At 39.8% G+C, this 23,298-nt stretch overlaps 1 long non-coding RNA gene across 1 annotated transcript in view; it reads left to right on the plus strand.

Annotated features, from left to right (window-relative positions):
- Nucleotides 1-20,045, plus strand: part of LOC128647701 (uncharacterized) — a 99,359-nt gene extending 79,314 nt beyond the window's left edge. Inside the window, exon 2 of the long non-coding RNA XR_008400385.1 lies at nucleotides 19,157-20,045. This is a non-coding gene — a long non-coding RNA (uncharacterized LOC128647701). The remainder of the gene's footprint in view (nucleotides 1-19,156) is intronic.
- The last annotated feature ends 3,253 nt before the right edge of the window (nucleotides 20,046-23,298 follow it).

Genomic DNA, 23,298 nt, shown 5'->3' on the forward strand with positions numbered 1-23,298 from the left:
TGTCAAATAAGCTCTTCTAATCAGCATGTGGTAAGTGCATGTGAAAGGGTTTAACATTAAATGACCATCCTGTCTGTCACTTAGTTAAAAGGAAAATACATAAATGGAACAAAACATCCCTCAAGCTATGCTGGCAATGCATTTGCTTGCATTAAGGACAAACCTACCTAAAGGGCTCTTCGTTATCTCCATGAAATCTATTTGTGAAGCAAATTCCAGTTCAGCCACAAAACAAACTACCTTAGGGAAACTTGCTCCTCTTCGCAATAATAATGCTGGATATATAAAAAAAACTCTAACAAAGAAAGAAAAACTATAATTTGATTCCATATTCTTTTATATAGTGGGAACTAACATAGGGGTCAATCGCAATCTATCGGTGATTTGTTCCCGAAATGGCTTTTGTTTTTTGAACCAAATTTGTCATAGAGTTGCATTGTGGGTAATCACAATACAAAATTGAATAATTTGTTAAAAGCCTATCCCTGTTAACACCTTTTTTTTTTTTTAGCAGAAAAGCTCCCAAAAAGTAATTAAAGGGACATTCAACCCTTAATAAATGCTTGATAGAATGATGCATTCAAAGAAAAGATTAGTCTGAGAATAAAATGTAGATGTTTTTCTTAAAGCTTCAATAGCTGTTTAAATATTGAGAAAATAAGTATAAAGTTTTAGGCCTAGATTTAGAGTTCGGCGTTAGCCGTGAAAACCAGCGTTAGAGGCTCCTAACGCTGGTTTTAGGCTACCGCCGGTATTTGGAGTCAGTGATTAAAGGGTCTAACGCTCACTTTTCAGCCGCAACTTTTCCATACCGCAGATCCCCTTACGTCAATTGCGTATCCTATCTTTTCAATGGGATCTTCCTAACGCCGGTATTTAGAGTCGTTTCTGAAGTGAGCGTTAGAGCTCTAACGACAAAACTCCAGCCGCAGGAAAATAGCAGGAGTTAAGAGCTTTCTGGGCTAACGCCGGTTCATAAAGCTCTTAACTACTGTACCCTAAAGTACACTAACACCCATAAACTACCTATGCACCCCTAAACCGAGGTCCCCCCACATCGCCGCAACTCGATTACATTTTTTTAACCCCTAATCTGCCGACCGCAACCTACGTTATCCCTATGTACCCCTAATCTGCTGCCCCTAACACCGCCGACCCCTGTATTATATTTATTAACCCCTAACCTGCCCCCCTCAACGTCGCCGCCAGCTACTTACAATAATTAACCCCTAATCTGCCGACCGCAAAGCGCCGCCACCTACGTTATCCTTATGTACCCCTAATCTGCTGCCCCTAACACCGCCGACCCCTATATTATATTTATTAACCCCTAATCTGCCCCCCTCAACGTCGCTGACACCTGCCTACACTTATTAACCCCTAATCTGCCGAGCGGACCTGAGCGCTACTATAATAAAGTTATTAACCCCTAATCCGCCTCACTAACCCTATCATAAATAGTATTAACCCCTAATCTGCCCTCCCTAACATCGCCGACACCTAACTTCAATTATTAACCCCTAATCTGACGACCGGAGCTCACCGCTACTATAATAAATGGATTAACCCCTAAAGCTAAGTCTAACCCTAACACGAAATTAATTAACTCTTATTAAATAAATTATTCCTATTTAAAGCTAAATACTTACCTGTAAAAAAAATCCTAATATAGCTACAATATAAATTATAATTACATTGTAGCTATTTTAGGATTAATATTTATATTACAGGTAACTTTGTAATTATTTTAACCAGGTACAATAGCTATTACATAGTTAAGAACTATTTAATAGTTACCTAGTTAAAATAATATCAAAATTACCTGTAAAATAAGTCCTAACCTAAGTTATAATTAAACCTAACACTACCCTATCAATAAATTAATTAAATAAAATACCTACAATTACCTACAATTAACCTAACACTACACTATCAATAAATAAATTAAATACAATTTCTACAAATAACTACAATTACATAAACTAACTAAAGTACAAAAAATAAAAAAGAACTAAGTTACAAAAAATAAAAAAATATTTACAAACATAAGAAAAATATTACAACAATTTTAAACTAATTACACCTACTCTAAGCCCCCTAATAAAATAACAAAGACCCCCAAAATAAAAAAATGCCCTACCCTATTCTAAATTAATAGAGTTAAAAGCTCTTTTACCTTACCAGCCCTGAACAGGGCCCTTTGCGGGGCATGCCCCAAGAAAATCAGCTCTTTTGCCTGTAAAAAAAACCATACAATACCCCCCCAACATTACAACCCACCACCCACATACCCCTAATCTAACTCAAACCCCCCTTAAATAAACCTAACACTAAGCCCCTGAAGATCTTCCTACCTTGTCTTCACCATCCAGGTATCACCGATCCGTCCTGGCATCCGGTGCTGAAGAGGTCCAGAAGAGGCTCCAAAGTCTTCCTCCTATCCGGCAAGAAGAGGACATCCGGACCGGCAAACATCTTCTCCAAGCGGCATCTTCGATCTTCTTCCATCCGGTGCGGAGCGGGTCCATCTTGAAGCAGCCGACGCGGATCCATCCTCTTCTTCCGGCGTCTCCCGACGAATGACGGTTCCTTTAAGGGACGTCATCCAAGATGGCGTCCCTCGAATTCCGAATCAGCCAATCAGAATCAAGTTCAATCCGATTGGCTGATCCAATCAGCCAATCAGATTGAGCTCGCATTCTATTGGCTGTTCCGATCAGCCAATAGAATGCGAGCTCAATCTGATTGGCTGATTGGATCAGCCAATAGGATTGAACTTGATTCTGATTGGCTGATTCCATCAGCCAATCAGAATATTCCTACCTTAATTCCGATTGGCTGATAGAATACTATCAGCCAATCGGAATTCGAGGGACGCCATCTTGGATGACGTCCCTTAAAGGAACCGTCATTCGTCAGGAGACGCCGGAAGAAGAGGATGGATCCGCGTCGGCTGCTTCAAGATGGACCCGCTCCGCACCGGATGGAAGAAGATCGAAGATGCCGCTTGGAGAAGATGCTTGCCGGTCCGGATGTCCTCTTCTTGCCGGATAGGAGGAAGACTTTGGAGCCTCTTCTGGACCTCTTCAGCACCGGATGCCAGGACGGATCGGTGATACCTGGATGGTGAAGACAAGGTAGGAAGATCTTCAGGGGCTTAGTGTTAGGTTTATTTAAGGGGGGTTTGGGTTAGATTAGGGGTATGTGGGTGGTGGGTTGTAATGTTGGGGGGGGGTATTGTATGTTTTTTTTTACAGGCAAAAGAGCTGATTTTCTTGGGGCATGCCCCGCAAAGGGCCCTGTTCAGGGCTGGTAAGGTAAAAGAGCTTTTAACTCTATTAATTTAGAATAGGGTAGGGCATTTTTTTTATTTTGGGGGTCTTTGTTATTTTATTAGGGGGCTTAGAGTAGGTGTAATTAGTTTAAAATTGTTGTAATATTTTTCTTATGTTTGTAAATATTTTTTTATTTTTTGTAACTTAGTTCTTTTTTATTTTTGGTACTTTAGTTAGTTTATGTAATTGTAGTTATTTGTAGCAATTGTATTTAATTTATTTATTGATAGTGTAGTGTTAGGTTAATTGTAGGTAATTGTAGGTATTTTATTTAATTAATTTATTGATAGGGTAGTGTTAGGTTTAATTATAACTTAGGTTAGGATTTATTTTACAGGTCATTTTGTTATTATTTTAACTAGGTAACTATTAAATAGTTCTTAACTATTTAATAGCTATTGTACCTGGTTAAAATAATTACAAAGTTGCCTGTAAAATAAATATTAATCCTAAAATAGCTACAATATAATTATAATTTATATTGTAGCTATATTAGGATGTATTTTACAGGTAAGTATTTAGCTTTAAATAGGAATAATTTATTTAATAAGAGTTAATTAATTTCGTTAGATTTAAATTATATTTAAGTTAGGGGGGTGTTAGTGTTAGGGTAAGACTTAGCTTTAGGGGTTAATCCATTTATTATAGTAGCGATGAGCTCCGGTCGTCAGATTAGGGGTTAATAATTGAAGTTAGGTGTCGGCGATGTTAGGGAGGGCAGATTAGGGGTTAATACTAATTATGATAGGGTTAGTGAGGCAGATTAGGGGTTAATAACTTTATTATAGTAGCGCTCAGGTCCGCTCGGCAGATTAGGGGTTAATTATTGTAAGTAGCTGGCGGCGACGTTGTGGGGGGCAGGTTAGGGGTTAATAAATATAATATAGGGGTCGGCGGTGTTAGGGGCAGCAGATTAGGGGTACATAGGGATAATGTAAGTTGCGGCGGTTTACGGAGCGGAAGATTAGGGGTTAATAATATAATGCAGGGGTCAGCGATAGCGGGGGCGGCAGATTAGGGGTTAATAAGTGTAAGGGTAGGGGTGTTTAGACTCGGGGTACATGTTAGAGTGTTAGGTGCAGACGTAGGAAGTGTTTCCCCATAGGAAACAATGGGGCTGCGTTAGGAGCTGAACGCTGCTTTTTTGCAGGTGTTAGGTTTTTTTTCAGCTCAAACAGCCCCATTGTTTCCTATGGGAGAATCATGCACGAGCACGTTTTTGAGGCTGGCCGCGTCCGTAAGCAACTCTGGTATCGAGAGTTGCATTTGCGGTAAAAATGCTCTACGCTCCTTTTTTGGAGCCTAACGCAGCATTTTTTTGAACTCTCGATACCAGAGTTAATTTTATGGTGCGGCCAGAAAAAAGCCCGCGGAGCGTTAACAGCCCATCTACCGCCAAACTCCAAATCTAGGCCTTAGTGTCTATAAAACAATGGTAGCTGCCATGTTGTAACTTAGGTTACCTTCTCTGCTGTGGCCAATTAGGGACAGTTATAAATAGGCCCTAGAGTGTGCAGCCAATGGCGGTGTGGAATATAACAGTGTTCTGCACTTCCATTGCTAACAGGAACTGAAAAGATCACAATTTCATAATGGAATTACAGAAAAAGGAAACAAAATAAATAATGAAAGTATATAGCAGATTTGTTGTATATATACGATTTTAAGGGCCAGATTATGAGCGGAGCACTATTTAGCATTTTTGCTAGAGCGCTAATTGCTCTAGAAGTAAACTTTTTATGCGCATCTGGTTGTGCTGGTATTACGAGTTGAAGTAAACAGTTATGGATCTTGCGCTAATCTTATGCGTAATAAAAGCCGCACTTACAATACTGCGAGCGGGATCCCTATTACCCCAAAGAAGTCAATGGAGCAAAAAAAGTGTGTGTGTGTGTGTGGGGGGGGGGGGGGTAAACAACATAAAAAAAGTACTTCACATAGCAAAATATAATACCAAAAGAAATAGGGGGCACCCTAAGTCAATAAAACAAATTTAAAAATCTCCCTATAAAGGTTGAAAATAAGACAAATAATGAGATATATATTAAATACAGATTGATGTATACAGTAGTGACAAAGAAAGTCCCATATCGTATATAGGGTTGGTTCCAAAAAACACGGAATTAAAGTGGAACAGTCCAGGTCCAGGCTGCTATCTGTGAGGGGATCCTGGGTCAGAATCCCAAAATCAGTAATATGGGAAAGTTGAAAAGAGACAGAAGCGCAACATGGCCTAGTATTGTATATGATGTTAGATAAGTATGCAAGGAAGCATACAATAGGGTGCGCAAAATGTGCAATATGCTACAATCTTTATGGACAAACTGGTCCAGTGAATATTTATCGTGCTTTACAGATATGTGCAACAAAATATGTGCAAGAGAACAGAACTAGAAACTAAAAGTGAATACAAAGCATATCAATATAATAATATGAATACATAAAAAAATACACTGTTGCTCGCAAGTGCTATATAAACAAAAAAAATATCTATTATAAAATATTGTAACCATAGGGTGCTGTATGGGTAAACCCTCTAAACGACAGAATCTTTTGACACTGTGATTTTAGTACCATATATAAAATAAACATAACATTGTAAACCCAAAATAAAACAATTAAAACAATTAATAAAGTCTGTAGTCAGAATAAAACAGAGAACAAAGGTCTGTAAAAAAAGGTAATAATTACCTGATGAAACGGCCACTGAGCATAATGGCCGAGAAACACGTTGTATTGCTCCTAATAAATGTCCACTTTTTATCCCAATACATCTATCCTACTGTCATTGTTTTAAACTCTCACAGTGTTTTTTAAAAATAGTCACACGAACTGATTACTATCAACACCTGAACGACTCACACACGCTGGAAGAGTCTCACTGCTCATTAAGCTGAACATTCGGACCGCAGACGTCTAATCAACGCACACACGTTGTGTGCAGAGGATTCTCCTCATCTATCAGCATTCACAAACAGCCGAACAAACGTCCTTGGTGTACAGACATACAGGACAAGATCCATCAGCGTACTGACTGCTGTTAAAGGTCAGCCTGTCTATATGCACTACTTGCAAGTGCCAACTTGTTTGTGAGTATCTCTCTTGCGTTGCTGTTTTCTCCTGCTCCTGTTTTTCCAGTACGATATCACACTAGTAGGCGCTCTCTCTTTCTCCTTTTCTGCATACTCTAGTATTGTATATACTCTTGTGATAAAGTGCATAAAGTTTTTCACTCACATTTGAGAAAGCACCCCTTGGTGCAAGTAGCGCAGGATGAAATCAAACAGTCATCCAGCAGTCTGGTCTCCTGTCTCCAACCACCGGGAGGTGAATCCAAATGACCGTATTCCAGACGTCTGTTGGATCATTGAATGTAATGGAAGGAGGGCAAATAATGGTTTGGCAGCAAGCGGTAAGATCAAAGCTTACTTTAATAACAATTTATAAAAATAGCAACACGTTTCTCAGCTAATACATAGCTGTTTCATCAGGCTTAATAAAATAATGACAATTCACTTGCTATTTATACCCAAACACATATTAAAGACAAACGAATCCACCTGTGGGTGCGTGTGTACCAATCAAAGATGTCATGACAACAAGTAACAACAAAATGATTACACATGAGTTAGAGTCAATATTAAAAACAAAAATGAATGCACATGAATTAAAACCTATGTTAAAAACAGTATAATAAACACTATCAAATAAAATATATTTATCATAACATGTGTAAATATATCAATGCCTACCTTGCAGCATATATTCGAAACAAATGAACTATGAATCAAATCCCTATTTTGATGCTTAAAGTGTATAAGTTTTATAGCAGTTTGCGATAATAACAAAACAATTTGTGTATAAGTGCTCCAATGCACTTATATTTATGTCTATATATGTATACATATGTATTTATGTGTTTATATGTGTAAATATGTCTGTAAATACATATATGCACATATAAATACATAAATACATATGTATACATATATCGGGGCCCATTTTTTTTACAGATGGAGCTTGAGGGCCCATGTTTCTGGCGAGCCTGCAGGCTCGCCAGAAACAGCAGTTATGAAGCAGCTGTCTAAAGACCGCTACTTCATAACCTGTCCACCTGCTCTCAGCAGGCGGACAGACATCATCACAATTCAACCCGATCGAGTACGATCGGGTTGATTGACTCCCCCTGCTGGCCGGCCGACTGGCCGGGAATCTGCAGGGGTCGGCGTTGCACCAGCAGCTCACAAGAGCTGCTGGTGCAATGCTGAATACGGAGAGCATATTGCTCACAGCATTCAGTGAGGTCTGTCGGACCTGAGCCGCACTGTCGGATCAGGTCCAACAGACCTTTGATACATAGGGGCCATAGTCAACAATTTTTTTTTTTTTTTTTTTTAATTCTTTGTTTATTCAGTGAAAGGACATGACATAAGCATAAATTACCCACAACTTGGGGTTCAACATCATAAAAAAGGCAACATGCGAATTAGTTTCTTTAAGTACAGAAAATAAAATATATAATATTTGTGGTAACTTATAGGCCATTTGAAGGTGTGTAAATGTACAGATGGTTTTCCCATTTCCCTCTAGTAGTTTAAACACCCTGTCTATTCCCAAAGACTTCCAGGTCTTAAATGTCTGTGTAGTCATCCCTGTCAGAAAGTGAGGATTCCCCTGCAAAGGAATATATTTAGTGATTTTGTGACTACATTTTAGTCTGTTACATAGTTTCCTCCATGCCCGAAGGGGTTGTAGAAGGAGGGTGTAATGTGTCAGTAGCTTGTCTGTTTTGTCTGCTTTTAAGTGCGGTAGCGTGGCTAGTGACAAGGGTTGAATCGCATGTTGCTCTAGTTCTGGAATCGCAAAGTGACTTTCTCCCGTCATCCAGTCTAGTACGTATTTCACCTGTGTTGCCCAGCAGTATAATTCCACATTTGGAACAGCCATACCCCCTGAGTCAGTTGTGCTCATCATCCTAACTGAGTGAATTCTGTGTTTTTTATTATCCCAGATGAAAGAAAAGTGACTTCCATAGGCCAAATCTGTTTTGTGTATGAGTATTGGTAGCATCTGCATAATATAAAGTAGCTTAGGGAAAAGAATCATCTTAATAAGTCCTATCCTGCCCGAGATAGTTAATTGTAGTTTTGCCCAATGATTAGTAAGATCCAAAGCAACCTTCTTAAGAGGTGCGTAGTTTATACCATACCAATCTGTCGGTTTCCGCAAAAGTCTGATATCTAAGTATTTAAAGGTATTCCCCGCTATTTTAAAGCCGTAGTGGAGGTCAGGAATGTCATTAGCATGTGACAGCCATATCAGCTCTGTCTTATCTGTATTAAACTTGTAACCTTGTAACCTGAGATAAGTCTGTAACAATATCCATTAGGAATGGGATGTTTAGTCTGGGGTCTTTAATTTATAACACCATGTCATCTGCAAAGAGTGACAAGTGGAGAGTTGTATCTCCTATTTTGAGGCCTTTGGTGGTGCGCCGGATTTTCGCTGCAAGAGGTTCTAATGCAAGATCAAAGAGGAGAGGCGAAAGCGGGCACCCCTGCCTTGTTCCTCTACCCAGGACAAATGGTTGGGATGGTACCAGTATCGTCGCCTGTGGGGTGGAGTATATTGCTTTCAGTGCTCTTGAAAAATCCCCTGCTATCCCAAATCGCTCTAGGGTGTAGAACAAATAGCTCCAGAGGACCTTATCGAAGGCCTTCTCTGCATCTACAAGCAAGGCACACGCCTCCTCCAACTGTGTTACATGGTGTTTACCTGTGTCCTCCCAGTAATGTGTTAACAGAAACTGTAGTGTGCGCACATTACCGATGACCTACCCTTCACAAATCCCATCTGACTAGTATGAACAAGCTCCGGGAGTAGTATCGCCAACCTATCAGCTAAGATTTTTGTGAACAATTTATAGTCCGAATTCATTAGTGAAATCGGATGATAAGATTTGGGGGCCAATCGATCCCTGTCTGGCTTAAGAATTAGACTAATGTTTACTTCTGTAAATCTCTGGGATAAAGTAGCTTTCCCATGTAGAATATTGTTGAACACCAAAGACAGTGAACTGGCCACTTCTTGTTGGAGTATTTTGTAAAACTCCCCAGGGAGATCATCTGGTCCAGAGGCCTTCTCCAGGGGGAGCCACCCTATGGCAGCAAGTATTTCTTTTAGGGAAATGTTTGCATTCAGTGATTGTCGTTGTGAGTCCAATAGAGATGGCAAAGATATAGCCTCCCAAAATTTTTCTCTAAGTGTTGAGTCTGTCTTCTGGGTGTTGTATAGTTCCGAGTTGTATTGACTAAATACCCGCTGTATTTCTGCTGTTTCTGTGTGTACAGTATCTTTGTGTTTAATGGTCGATATTGTATTAGTGCCTCTAGTCAGTTTTGTCAACCTGGCTAGAATCCTACCTGTCTTATTACCATGCTAGTAGAACTTAGCATGTGTCATTGTTAAGTCTCTAGCTGCATTTTGGGTAAGATAAGTGTCTTTCTGTGCTTTGGTATCTCGATACTTAAGTCTATTTGCAGTCGTGGGGTTGTGTAAATAGCGATTTCTCGCATTCAATAATTGTTTGAGTAATAGGTCTTCCCTAATTTTCTTTCTTTTTCTAAAGTTAATAACGTAAGTGATCGTAGTGCCTCTAAGTACCTCCTTGGCAGCTTCCCTAAACAGAACAGAATTGTTCTTGTGTTCCTGATTTGCTGAGGTGTAGACTAGCCACTCACCTATAAGATGTTTTCTAAAGTTGCCATTGTGTATAAGGTATCTGGGAAAAGACCATCTAGTGCCCAGGGGTCTGGGAGATCCTACCTGAAGCTTCAATTTGATTGGGGCATGGTCTGAAATTACTGGGTTATCTATTCCCGCATCCCTGACCCTAGAGTTCAAAGACCCGGAGACCAAGAAGTAATCAATGCGTGATAGCGTGTCTTTTGCAGGTGTGACACAGGTGAAACTTCTGACCTCCGGATTCCTATCACTCCAAATATCAGTAAGTAAGGAAATTTGTGGAGCAAATTAGTGTCTTTTTTGGCATTCAGATTCCTGTTATAGGTTGTTTGTGGGTGTAATGGATTTTGAAATTTATCAGCAGGAGTCTGTGGAGTGAGATTTTAATCCCCTCCCAGTACTATTGGTACATCTAACAATTGAAGTAGGCAAACCCTAAGATCGCTCAAAAAAACATTTTTATGTGTGTGAGGCCCATATACCCCACCCAGTATCATTGGGAGCCCATCTAATATAAGCCTGACTAGAATAAATCTTTCTTGGGGGTCTAGTATAGTTTGAGTCACTGTGTAGTTTAAATTCTTGTGGAAGAGGACCTCTACTCCCCTCGCCCAACTACTTTCATACTTAGTGTATATAACTTCTCCCACCCATCCTTGTTTTAGCTTCTGATGTTCATTAGGCTTTATATGGGTTTCCTCAAGAATTGCTATATCTGCCTTTCTGGATTTCAGATATTTCAATATGGCCTTTCTTTTAATGGGCGATGTGATCCCTCCCACATTCCATGAGATAATATGTATCCCCATCCTTGATGATAATTAAGGGAAGTGGCACTAAGCTGTCGCACTATGAAAATCACAGTGCTGTTGTGTTAAGTGAATGCTGCGTGTGAGCGATGAACCTTTTGTATATGACAATCGTACTTACAGTTCTGACACCCTGGGGTCCTCCCTCTATCAACAGCAAAGTTCCCGGTTGCCGTAGGAAACCAATATCAGAATAAGACAAAGGAAATATACAATTAGCATCAAATATCAATACTCTATTATATACTCTATTATATACTCTATTATATAGTATATGGATCGCCTGATCAGGCAGACCAATGTTAACAATGAAACAGAACAGTTAATCAACAACAAGCCCCCCCTCCCCCCCCATTTTTCAAAAAGGATATAGAGTGATGCCGTGGGTAGGCCCAGCATGCATCATAGTATAAGTGTCTTCAGTCTCTACATCTTCGTCATGTACCTGAGAAAAAAGTTAACAAAAAACATAAAACAAGTAACCAAGTGTCTGAATAGGTTAGGTTTAGCAAAGTTTATTGGTGTGACTTCATGGTTCTTCTTCTTCTATATTTTCTGCTTCGTTTTGTTCGATCCTGCTTGGATTCCATGTTTTCATTTACGTATGCAGCTGTGCAGTGGATTCAAAAAATGTTGGGCCTTGTGTGGTTTGCCGCTTGAGTCTTGCTGGGTAGAGAAGAGACACTGATTCACCTTTATCCAAAAGGTCCCTGCAGTAGGGCGAGAATTCTCTGCGCCTCTTTGCCACTTCGGCCTAATTGTCCTGGAATAGGTGAATTCTTGATCCTTCATAGATCAATTCCGTTGTTTGTCTGTATGCTTTAAGGATCAGGGTTTTGTCTTTGAAGTTGAGGTATTTTATCATCAGTTGTCTCAGTGAGGTTCTTTGTCCGTTATTCTGCAGCATAGGCCCCACACTATGTGCCCTCTCCGCAACACAGGGGACATTTGAATTAGAGATACCCAACAGCTTTGGTAGTTCACTTTCTGCAAAGTCAATTAATGCTGAGCCTGGGATTGTTTCAGGAAGGCCAACCACACGGATATTATTCCGGCTGGACCTATTTTCTAGGCCATCTAGTTTTTCCAGCAGTGCCTTGTTCTGTTGTTGCAGTTTTGTGATATTAAGTGTGGATTCCCTTTGCTGAGTCTCGGTATCTGCCACCTTTTGTTCTACCATGTTTAAGCATGTAGAAAAGACCTTGAAGTCAGAGTTCAGTGCGTCTAACCCTGTCTGTAGCTGTTCAATTTTTGGTAGATATGTGCATGATCGAAAAATTCGTTTCGGTTCGGATCGATTTGGAGGTTTTCAAATTTCGTTTCGGATCGATTCAAATTCGGAAAACTTCGAATGAATTCGTTTCGGATTCGTTTTAGATTAATTCGGATTCGAAAAAATTCGGCTGGATTCGGTTCGATTCGGTTCGGTTCGGAAATTCAGAATTTCGGTATGTGTGCTGTGTATTAGACTAGTATTATGTACTGTATATTAGGTGTAACCCATAGCAGAGTGATATAACCTAATATACTGTACAATACTAGTGTAATCCATGTCCATCCGAATTTACTGAATAAATCCGAACTAATTTGGATTTATTCGGTAAATTCGGCAGTATTTTAATTCGGAAATTCGGTTCGATCCGAATCTCCGAATTTGCCGAATTTCCGAAACGAACCGAATTGCACATGTCTAATTTTCGGCAAGAATAATGCAAACAATTGTGTTACCATTGGATGAGTGTCTTGTGGTGTGGGGTCAGGCAGCTCAATTGCTGCAGGCGGCGGAGTGTGAATCTCAACCTGGTTCTTTTGTCTTCTGTTGTGTTGGCATTGTTGTTTAGACATATTGCCAGTTCTTTTGTTATATAGGGCGCAATACTTTTGCATACAGACACTAATGTGATCTAGTGCTGGCACCAGCAACACAGCTTAAAGTTTCTGTCCTGTGAGAAGTATTCAAATAAGATAGTAGTTGACTCAGGAGATTTCTTGGGAGGGGGGAATTTGGGGAGAGATCCTCAAAAGTTTACACCATCATATTAGCAGCTGTACAGGTGCGACTATTGGGAATGATGGAGGTGTAATAGTTAGTGGTATAAACAGTAGTGCGAAAGTCCAGTTTCTCTCTCCCCCCTCTATCTCTTTAAGAGGTCTGTAGCAATAGAATTGGATGATTAATCGATACTTATGCACCTCTTATTGTGGGCTTGCCCTGTGTTGTATAGGCTCTGTGTGGGATATATTCCTTATGAGTAGCGAGGGCTGTGTGTTAAGTCTCTGAAAGTAACTGCGTATGGGACAAGATGGCGGCCGCAGTGTATACCGCAACTGACCTTGTTTCCTATGGAGCTCTATTGTAGCCTCCAGGATTCCTTCCCAGCGATTGCATGTGATGCTTCGCCGCAGAAGACTCTGCGACTGGAGACTCTGAGGTAGCTCTAAGGCTATTACTGTAGCAGATTACATGCTCCCTAAGTCTCTCCTCCGTTAATTAGTTTCCCGGTGGAGGAGTAGTTGGAACAACTCCTTGCCTAATAATGTCCGGCAGGTTCTAACGTCTCCCTGCCAAGGATTGTGGCTTCATGGGTAGTTTGTGGCGGTGCTTGATGCCAATATCTGGGTCAGAGAAGCGGAGCTCTTCAGACTATGTCAGTGCCCACCCACCGGAGGTCTCTTGTTTCACAAAACATTTAACCACAGCGGTAACCCAGTGAGCATTAACTTAAATTGCACTCAAGCAATCATGTTTACTATCAACTTGTAATACCACTCGTAAGCTGACCTATGTGTGTCAAGTACCTGTTCTCGAAACCAGAAGGTCAATCACAGCTGACTGATACAATAGCCCATTCACACCTCTTAAGGTTACATTCAAGTAACTCCTTTGTTCACTGTGAAGAGAGACATCACGGGGGGACGTCACTGAAGTGGGGAAGAGACATCACTGAAGAAAGGGGCAATATCACTGACGGGAGGGAGATACTGTTGAAGATATCCACCCTTAACAATAACACATCCTGCTTGCCTTGCGAACCCTGACCCAGGTATTTGCTGGCAGATGCAAGTAGACTGTTGAAATTGTACTCCTGCTGGCTGACACCTATTCTTAGTGAAATGGCAGCAGGTGCATTGTAGCCGGAGATGTGCAGTATGCTTTTCCTGGGTGGGTGGAGCTGCATGAAATATGTGGTCCAGATCCATTATCATCCACCTCTGCGGACCACATATTTTAGGCCATGAGATGCTTTTTTCTTAAAAATCAGCTGCCAGCCCTTCTTCACTAGGAGCTCTTTACCAACAACCCCCCTCAAACATTCTGGTCAAGGGTTTTGAAGACAAGTGATGTAAAAAAATAATAATAATAAATCGAATAATTAAATTACTTTTTACTCATCATAGAATGTCTTCCTAAATGCCAGGCCCTCGGTTAAGAGCCAAATTGCCAGACAGGTGGTAAGTTAACCTTCATAAAAAAAACATAAACTCAATGTCATCCTACCTCAAGAAAGGTCAGCAGTGTCAACAAGTTAAATAGAATATAGCCAGAGTGGTGCAACAGTCAAAAACATTCCAAGATGCTAGCATGCTGTCACCACTGCAGCTTTAGCAGGTGTGGTTTAGTTTTAGTGTAAGGGGCCCTTTCTATAGAATGAAATACTCTGCCTCCTACCATATTGTGGTGTCTTGGAAATTGAAACACTGCCTTCTGTTAACATGCTAACCATTATTTGCTTGTGTGTGAAAATAAATTACAACTCTGCTATACCTAGTTGAAGTGCTGGTACTGCGTACTGTTGCGTACCAGTAAAAAAAAAAGCCCTGTATATGTATGTGTATATGTGTATGTATATATGTGTATGTTTGTACGTATGTGTGCACATATGTGCAAAAAGCTATTTACTTGTACCTTTTGTCAAAACTGGAAGTTGACGAATACAATATAATAGCCCATTCACACTTCTTAAGGTAACAGTAAACATCTATTCAAGTAACTCCTTTGATCACTGTCCAAGGAAAACAATAATTTACATGTGTGGCATTATTGGATGTAGGTACTATGTCACAGGGTACTTTGCTCAGCATACCCTGTTGAGGTATTACCTACGTCCAACCTTTTGCCTCATGCTGCAGTCCTCTCTATCAGATCACAAAAGCAATAACAGGCACTCTTAAACTATACAGCTACTTCTAGCTCTTTATCCAAACTGGAAAAATAAATAAAAGGACTTCCCCAGACCTCTGTATAAAACAAAAATGTAAAGCTAGAAGTGCGCTTTAAAAAAAGCTATAGTAGAAACTGGGAAATATTATTATCTAATTCAAATCACTGCATCTCTGAACAGTAATAAAGAATATTTATTAAAGAAATATATATAATATTAAACAAAAAATCAATAAAAGCAAAGCAAAATGTATACATCTACCTAAAATAAATACAGTATATTATTTTATTTAACAAGCTCAAAAGCAGCAAACAATTTCAAAGAAAACTTTATCAAAAATGTGTTACAATGAAAAAAGTCTGTGGAACAAATCAGTCTGGAATAGAAGTGTATATTAAATTCACTCTTTCTTAAAATGTATCAGTGGATAGTTAGAGAGAAGTTGTATTTTGCCCAGAAATTAACTTTACCTAGCAGTGATTCAACCTACTCCCAGCTGTGTAATACGGCGATGCTATGGTGTAAAGGGGAGTCTGCCTTAAAAAGCAGGCTAAACGTAAAAAAGTGAGTCATTGTGAACCTCATTTGCATATCTTACCCAGAATCATTTGCTGCATTGGAAACAATGTATTCAGAGTTTCTGTGGGAAACACCTAGAGGCCTATTTATCAAGCCGTCAACAGCAAATATGCTGGAATTATGCAGCGTAATTGTGGCAAGCCTGATTCCCCTTATTTATCAAAGCCTACAGAATGGCAAAAGTTGAAATCTGTGACGTAACATACGATCCGCCGGTCTCAGTCCGACACAGATCGATGCTTACATCATTGCGGATGTTCCGAATGCAAATTCGGCAGTATCTGCAGACTACTTTTGCTAGTTATCAAATTTCTAACAGGTACGCTCTCCACTATTCCGGCCCAGCTTACCTGCTTTTCAATGCGCCGCCCTGGAGGCTGCGGATTCCATAGGAATCAATGGGAGTCTGAAAGCAGCGAAAGCTCATGTTCGCTGCTGCCCGATATCCCCTTGATTTTTATGGGAGAATAAAAGTTATGTTTACACATAACACCCTAACATGTACCCCAAGTCTAAACACCCCTAATCTGCCGCCCCGCCACCGCCGCCACCTACATTATACTTATTAACCCCTATTCTGCCACTCGCAGACCCCGCCGCCAACTAAATAATGTTATTAACCCCTATCCCGCCACTCCTGGAGCCCACCGCAACTAAATAAATGTATTAACCCCTAAATCCCTGGCCTCCCACATCACTACCACTTACTAAACCTATTAACCCCTAAACCGCCAGCCCCCCACATCGCTATAAACTAAATTAACATATTAACCCCTAAACCTAACAACCCGCTAACTTTATATTAAATATTAACTCATCCCTATCTTATAATAAATTTAAACTTACCTTTAGATTTAAATTAAACTATATTAAACTATTAATTAATCTACCCTAACTATTAGACTAAAATTACATTAAACTATATTAAACTATTAATTAATCTACCCTAACTATTATACTAAACTTACAATAAACTATATTAAACTAATAATTAATCTACCCTAACTGTTATACTAAAATTACATTAAACTATATTAAACTAATAATTAATCTACCCTAACTGTTATACTAAAATTACATTAAACTACAAATTAAATTAAATATATTATATAGTTAAAAACCTAACCCTACTCAAATAATTTAAATCTACTATTAAAGATTACAAAGTTACAAAAAACTAACAACTAAGTTACACAAAATAACAAACACTAAGTTGCAAAAAAAATAAACACTAAGTTACACAAAATAAAAAATAAATGATCAAATATTTAAACTAATTACACCTAATCTAAGAGCCCTATGAAAATAAAAAAGCCTCCCCAAAATAAAAAAACCCCATAGCCTACAATAAACTACCAATGGCCCTTAAAAGGGCCTTTTGCGCGGCATTGACCCAAAGAAATCAGCTATTTTACCTGTAAATAAAAAATACAAACACCCACAAACAGTAAAACCCACCACCCACACAACTACCCCCCCAAATAAAGACCTAATCTAAAAAACCTAAGCTCCCCATTGCCCTGAAAAGGGCATTTGTATGGGCATTGCCCTTAAAAGGGCATTTAGCTCTTTTTCAAAAGCCCAAACCCTAATTTAAAATTAAAACCCACCCAATAAGCCCTTAAAAAAGCCTAACACTAACCCCTGAAGATCCACTTAAAGTTCTGAAGAGCCGACATCCATCCTCAACGAAGCGGCAGAAGTCCTCATCAAAGCCTGCAGAAGTCTTCATCCAAGCAGGCCGACGTCTTCATCCAACCGGGCAGAAGTCTTCATCCAACCGGGCAGAAGTCTTCATCCAGACGGCATCTTCTATCTTCATCCATCCGGCGTGGAGCGGCTCCATCTTCAAGACATCCGACGCGGAGCATCCTCTTCGTTCAACGTCTCCTTCAACAATGAATGTTCCTTTAAATGACGTCATCCAAGATGGCATCCCTTAGATTCAGATTGGCTGATAGAATTCTATCAGCCAATTTGAATTAAGGTTGAAAAAATCCAATTGGCTGTTGCAATCATCCAATAGGATTGAGCTTTCATCCTATTGGCTGATCCAATCAGCCAATATGATTGAACTTGCATTCTATTGGCTATTCCAATCAGCCAATGGAATGCAATCTTAATCCTATTGGCTGATCAGATCAGCCAATAGTATGTTTAATTGCTTTACAAATTGTGACATAATTGTTCTACAAAAAAACATTTTATGGAAAAAATAAAATTTGTAATGAAATTATGCCAGAAAAAAACTATTTAAGGTGTAAAGTATAAATCGTAAAAAAAAAAAACACACACACAAAAAAACTGAAAATTGTGGGCTTGTGAGCTGAACAAGAGCATCCCATAGGCATAGCTTAAATTTCTCCACCATGTCTGAAGTATTTTCTATACATTTCCCTCTGCGGATCTCACAGTTTCAAAAAATTCCACCCCCTGTAGTTTCGCCCCTGCTTATTAATCTAATAAAAAAAACAAGCATATCAAAATAGATGCAATTGTAAGATAGTATACACTGAAAATAGAGTAAACTGATTTGAATTGGCTGCAGGATTTAATTTTTAAAGAGCTCACAGGATCAGCCCCTTTTTTAAGAGAATTCCCTGTGGGCAGCCCCTGCAAGTGTCTGTGTGGAAAACCACGTCTGACCTGGTATTTTGATGATCAGGCCGGTAGTGTAAAGGGACAGCCTTACCTGTTACTCTGGATCCGTCCACATCCTTTAGAAATGCTTCCTGTTGCATATTTCCCAGGAGAGATTTATGGTGGGTGGGGCTCTCTAGCAGAGGGCATAGAATGGGCAGTTTGCAACACGTCATTAGAGAGAGTTAGTTGGGAGAAGGTGATATACATTTGAAAGGGATTCAGACTCTGAAAATGTTAAAATGATGGCCAAGTAAATATCTATGTTGTCTGGAAAAGACAAAGATTAGCATTTTATTAAAAAAAACTGTTCCTTAATTAGTTCCCCCTCCGCATTCACACAAATATTTACTCTCCCTCCACTATCATGCAAGATATATACACAGCTTCACTTTCAGGTGTCCCTGATTAAAGGGACAGTAAAGTCAAAATGAAACTTTCATGATTCAGATAGAGCATGCAATTTTAAACAGCTTTCAAATGTAATTGCTTTGTTCTTTTGGTATCTTGTATTTTGTTGTAGTTTTGGTATTTTGTTGAAGAGTACATAGATAAATATGTGCAACAACCCATCACCAGCTATATATGCATGCAGGGGAGAAAGCAAGTAGTAAATAGAGGTAAGCATGAATTATGGATGTTAAGACCCAAATACTGGAGGTGCATTTGATAGGTATTTAGGCATATTTATCTTGAACCCATTGTGAAATTTGGTGAAGGATCAGTGATGATCTAGGGGTGCTTCTGCAAGGCTGGAATTCGGCAGATTCATCTTTGTAAAGAACGCATGAATCAAGTCATGTACAAAGTTATCCTGGAAGAAAAACGTGCTTCCTTCTGCTCTGACAATGTTCCCCAACGCTGAGAATTTGTTTTTTTTTTGCAGGACAATGCTCCATACCATGCAGCCAGATCAATCAAGGTGTGGATGGAGGACCAGCAGATCAATACCCTGTCATAGCCAGACCAATTTCCAGATAGGAATTCAATTGAAAACCTCTGGAATGTGATAAAGAGGAAGATGGATGGTCACAAGCCATCAAACAAAGCCAAGCTGCGGGAATTTTTGCACCAGGTGTAGCATAAAGTCACCCAACAGCAATGTGAAATATGGGTGGAGAACGTGCCAAGATACATGAATGCTATGATTGAAAATCAGGGTTATTCCACAAATATTGAGTTAGAACATTAGTATTGTGTTGTTTAAAAATGAATATGAACTTGTTTTCTTTGCATTATTCAAGCTCTTAAAACATTGCAACTTTTTTGTTGTTTTGAAAAGTTGTCATTTTCTGCAAATAAATGCTCTAAATGACAATATTTGTATATGGAATTTGGTAGTAGTTTATAGAATACAACAAAAATGTTCATGTTATTGAAACACATACCTATAAATAGTAAAACCAGAGAAACATAATTTTGCATTTGTCTCTTATTTTTTTTCCAGAGCTGTATAATATTAGCCTCAACTGTTTAGTGACCTTTACACAGCTGTGCCATTATAGCTAAGTTAAAGTAAAAAAATCAGAAGTTGTCTGGCATACTTTATATATCTAAGAGAATTTACAAGTCTGTGGAGCACAGAAACCTTATTAAAGTTTATAACAGAGAACATATTAAAGAGACAATTTAAAATAAAAGACACACTTTAAAATCAAAATTTTGTAACTAAACGGACAATTGCTGTATTCTGTTAATCTTAACCACATTTTACTGGCCATGTATGATATTGTTTAACTTTAATTTCCTAATAAAGCTTCTTTTCATTTTTTCAATAGTATTAGTACAATGAAACACTTGAAACTAGTGGTTTGGTTGGTTATTTTGGAAGAACGAGAGTATCACCCTTGACCTCTCTATTCAGCCTCTATCTTTATTTGAGCGCGTTATCCTTATTTAATTTAGTAAATCAGAATAGATTTTTATTTATACATCTGGAGCAGTCTACTGAGGAATCTGCAGTTCCAATAAAGCTAACTTATAATTTGGTCTTTTATTTCAATGGATGTCAATATATGTTTTTAATTTATAGTATGTACTTATTTAGGGCTAGATTACAAGTGGTGAGCTAACATTAGCTGACGAGAAATTAAAAATATTGCAGTGTTAACTTGCAGACGTATTAAATTTGCGCTTGTCAGGTTAGCACGACCGAAGACCTTGCATAAAGGGTTGGGGCTAAAAAAAAGTTGCACCCAACATAAATACATGACAATCAACACTGTCTAATAAAAATTATTTATATTAATATTTTTTAAAAAGTTATAAGGGTTAGAAAGTGTATGGTATATGACAAGGTGTTTGAATGGAAAGAGCTATAAATGTGTGTTTTTACACGTATGTATACATGTGTATTTATGTTTATATGGGTATATATATATACAATCACATGTATACACACATATACTTAAGTATATATACATTTGTGTCAGGGTGCCAGGAATCAGACTGAGACGAGAAGTGCAGGAAATGAGCAGCATCCACCACAATGCACCATAGTCAGGAAGAGAGGTGAGTAAAATGGCTGCCAGCAGCACATGGCAAACACAACAGGGAGAAAACCCTGACAGTACCCTCCCCTCAACGACCCCTCCCCCGCGGGAGGACAAAAGGCTTATTGGGGAAACGGGCATGGAAGGCACGGAGGAGGGCGGGAGCATGAACATCAGAGAAGGGAACCCAAGAACGCTCCTCCGAACCGTAGCCCCATCAGTGAACCAAATACTGTACACGGCCCCTGGACATACGAGAGTCAATAATGCTGCTGACCTCATACTCCTCATGGTTGTCAACAAAGATAGGACGGGGACGAGGCAACACAGTGGTAAACCGATTACAAACCAATGGTTTCAAGAGGAAGACATGAAAAACATTGGAGATGCGCATAGCAGGAGGAAGGTCAAGAGCGTAGGCCACAGGATTAACCCATTGGAGTATTCAAAAAGGACCAACATAACGTGGAGCCATTTTATTGGAAGGCACACGAAGGTTCAAGTTGCGGGAGGACAGCCAAACTCTCTCACCAACCTGGTAGGAAGGTGCGGGCAGATGCCTACGATCAGCCTGGAACTTTTGGCGCTGCATAGAACGATGAAGGAACGTGGAACGGAGTTGCCGGATATGCTGCTCCAATGCCGGAATACCCTGAGACATGAATGAATCGGGCAACAAGGATGGTTGAAACCCATAATTCGCCATGAACGGGGATAACTTGGAGGAAGCATTAATAGCACTATTACGAGCAAACTCTGCCCAAGGTAACAGTTCAGACCAATTATTGTGGTCATCTGAGACATAGCAACGGAGGAACTGTTCCAGAGCTTGATTAAACCGTTCCGCAGCCCCATTGGATTGAGAGTGATATGCCGAGGAGAAAGAAAGCTGGATCCCCATTTGAGCACAAAAGGAATGCTAAAATCTGGAGACAAACTGGCTACCCCAGTCTGACACTATCTACTTGGGTAACCCATGTAAACGGAAGACCTCCCGGGCAAAAATTGAAGCAAGCTCCTGAGCGGTAGGCAGCTTCATCAAGGGAATGCAATGTGACATTTTAGAAAAACGGTCAACCACCATAAGGATAACAGTATTGCCATTGTAAACAGGGAGCTCGACAATGAAGTCCATGGAAAGATGTGTCCAAGGACACTCACCATTAGCAATAGGTTGAAGAAGACCCACAGGAAGACGTCGAGGAGACTTATTCTGTGCTCAAACTGAGCAGGAGGCAACATACGCAGCAACATCAGAACAAAGACCTGGCCACCAGAATTGTCGAGTGACAGACCAAATCATTTGGTTCTTGCCTGGGTGACCTGTGGCTTTAGGATAGTGGTAAGTGTGCAAAAGTTTAGTTCGAAGATTCTCAGGAACAAAACACTTACCACTAGGTTTCTCAGGAGGTGCATTGGTTTGTGCAGCCAGGATCTCCTCCCCCAAGGGAGAAGTCAAATTAGGACGTATGGTAGCCAAAATATGGTCAGGAGGTATAACAGGAGTAGGTACAGACTCCTCCTTGGACAGAGGCGAAAATTGTCAAGAGAGGGCATCAGCCCTAACATTCTTACTACCAGGCAGGTAGGAGACCACATAATTAAACTGAGACAAATATAGCACCCATCTGGCCTGTCGGGGCAACAAATGTTTTGCTTTAGATAGATAAGTTAAATTCTTGTGGTCAGTAAGAATGAGCACTGGCATGCTAGTACCCTCGAGAAGATGCCTCCATTCCTTAAGTGCCAAAATTATGGCCAGTAATTCCCTGTCGCCAATTTCATAATTGCACTCCGCTGGAGACAATTTCTTAGAGAAGAAACCACACGGATGCAAGGAACCGTCAGACATAGGACGTTGAGAAAAGAGGGCACCTACTCCAGTCTCAGACGCATCGACCTCAAGAACGAAAGGCAGGACAGGGTTAGGATGAGCCAGAACTGGAGCGGCAGTAGGTGACCAATGGAGTGGATCATTCTCTTTACGGGTCATGTCTGTGATAGGTTTGACCAAGGAAGAAAAGTTTTAATAAACTTTCTATAGTAATTGGCGAACCCCAAAAAACGTTGAATAGACCGAAGACCAACTGGGCGAGGCCACTGCAGAACTGCAGATAACTTGTCAGGATCCATGGAGAACCCTGCAATGGAGATAACATAACCTAGGAAGGTTACTTGAGTCTGATGGAACTCACATTTCTCGAGTTTACAAAACAGGCCGTTCTCACGTAGTCTCTGAAGAACCCGTGTAACATCAGAACGATGAGCCTCAAGTGTGGGTGAGTATATCAGGATATCGTATAAGTACACCACAACACACTGTTGCAACATATCTCATAGGACATCATTAATAAATTCCTGAAAAACAGCAGGAGTATTACATAGGCCAAAGGGCATTACAAGATACTCATAATGCCCGCTCCTGGTGTTAAATGCTGTTTTCCATTCGTGGCCCTCCTTAATCCTAACGAGATTGTACGCTCCTCTCAAATCAAGTTTAATAAAGACCGTAGCTCCCTTGAGGCGGTCAAAGAGT

This window comes from Bombina bombina, chromosome 2, assembly GCF_027579735.1.
Source record: "Bombina bombina isolate aBomBom1 chromosome 2, aBomBom1.pri, whole genome shotgun sequence".
NCBI classification, from domain to species: Eukaryota; Metazoa; Chordata; class Amphibia; order Anura; family Bombinatoridae; genus Bombina; species Bombina bombina.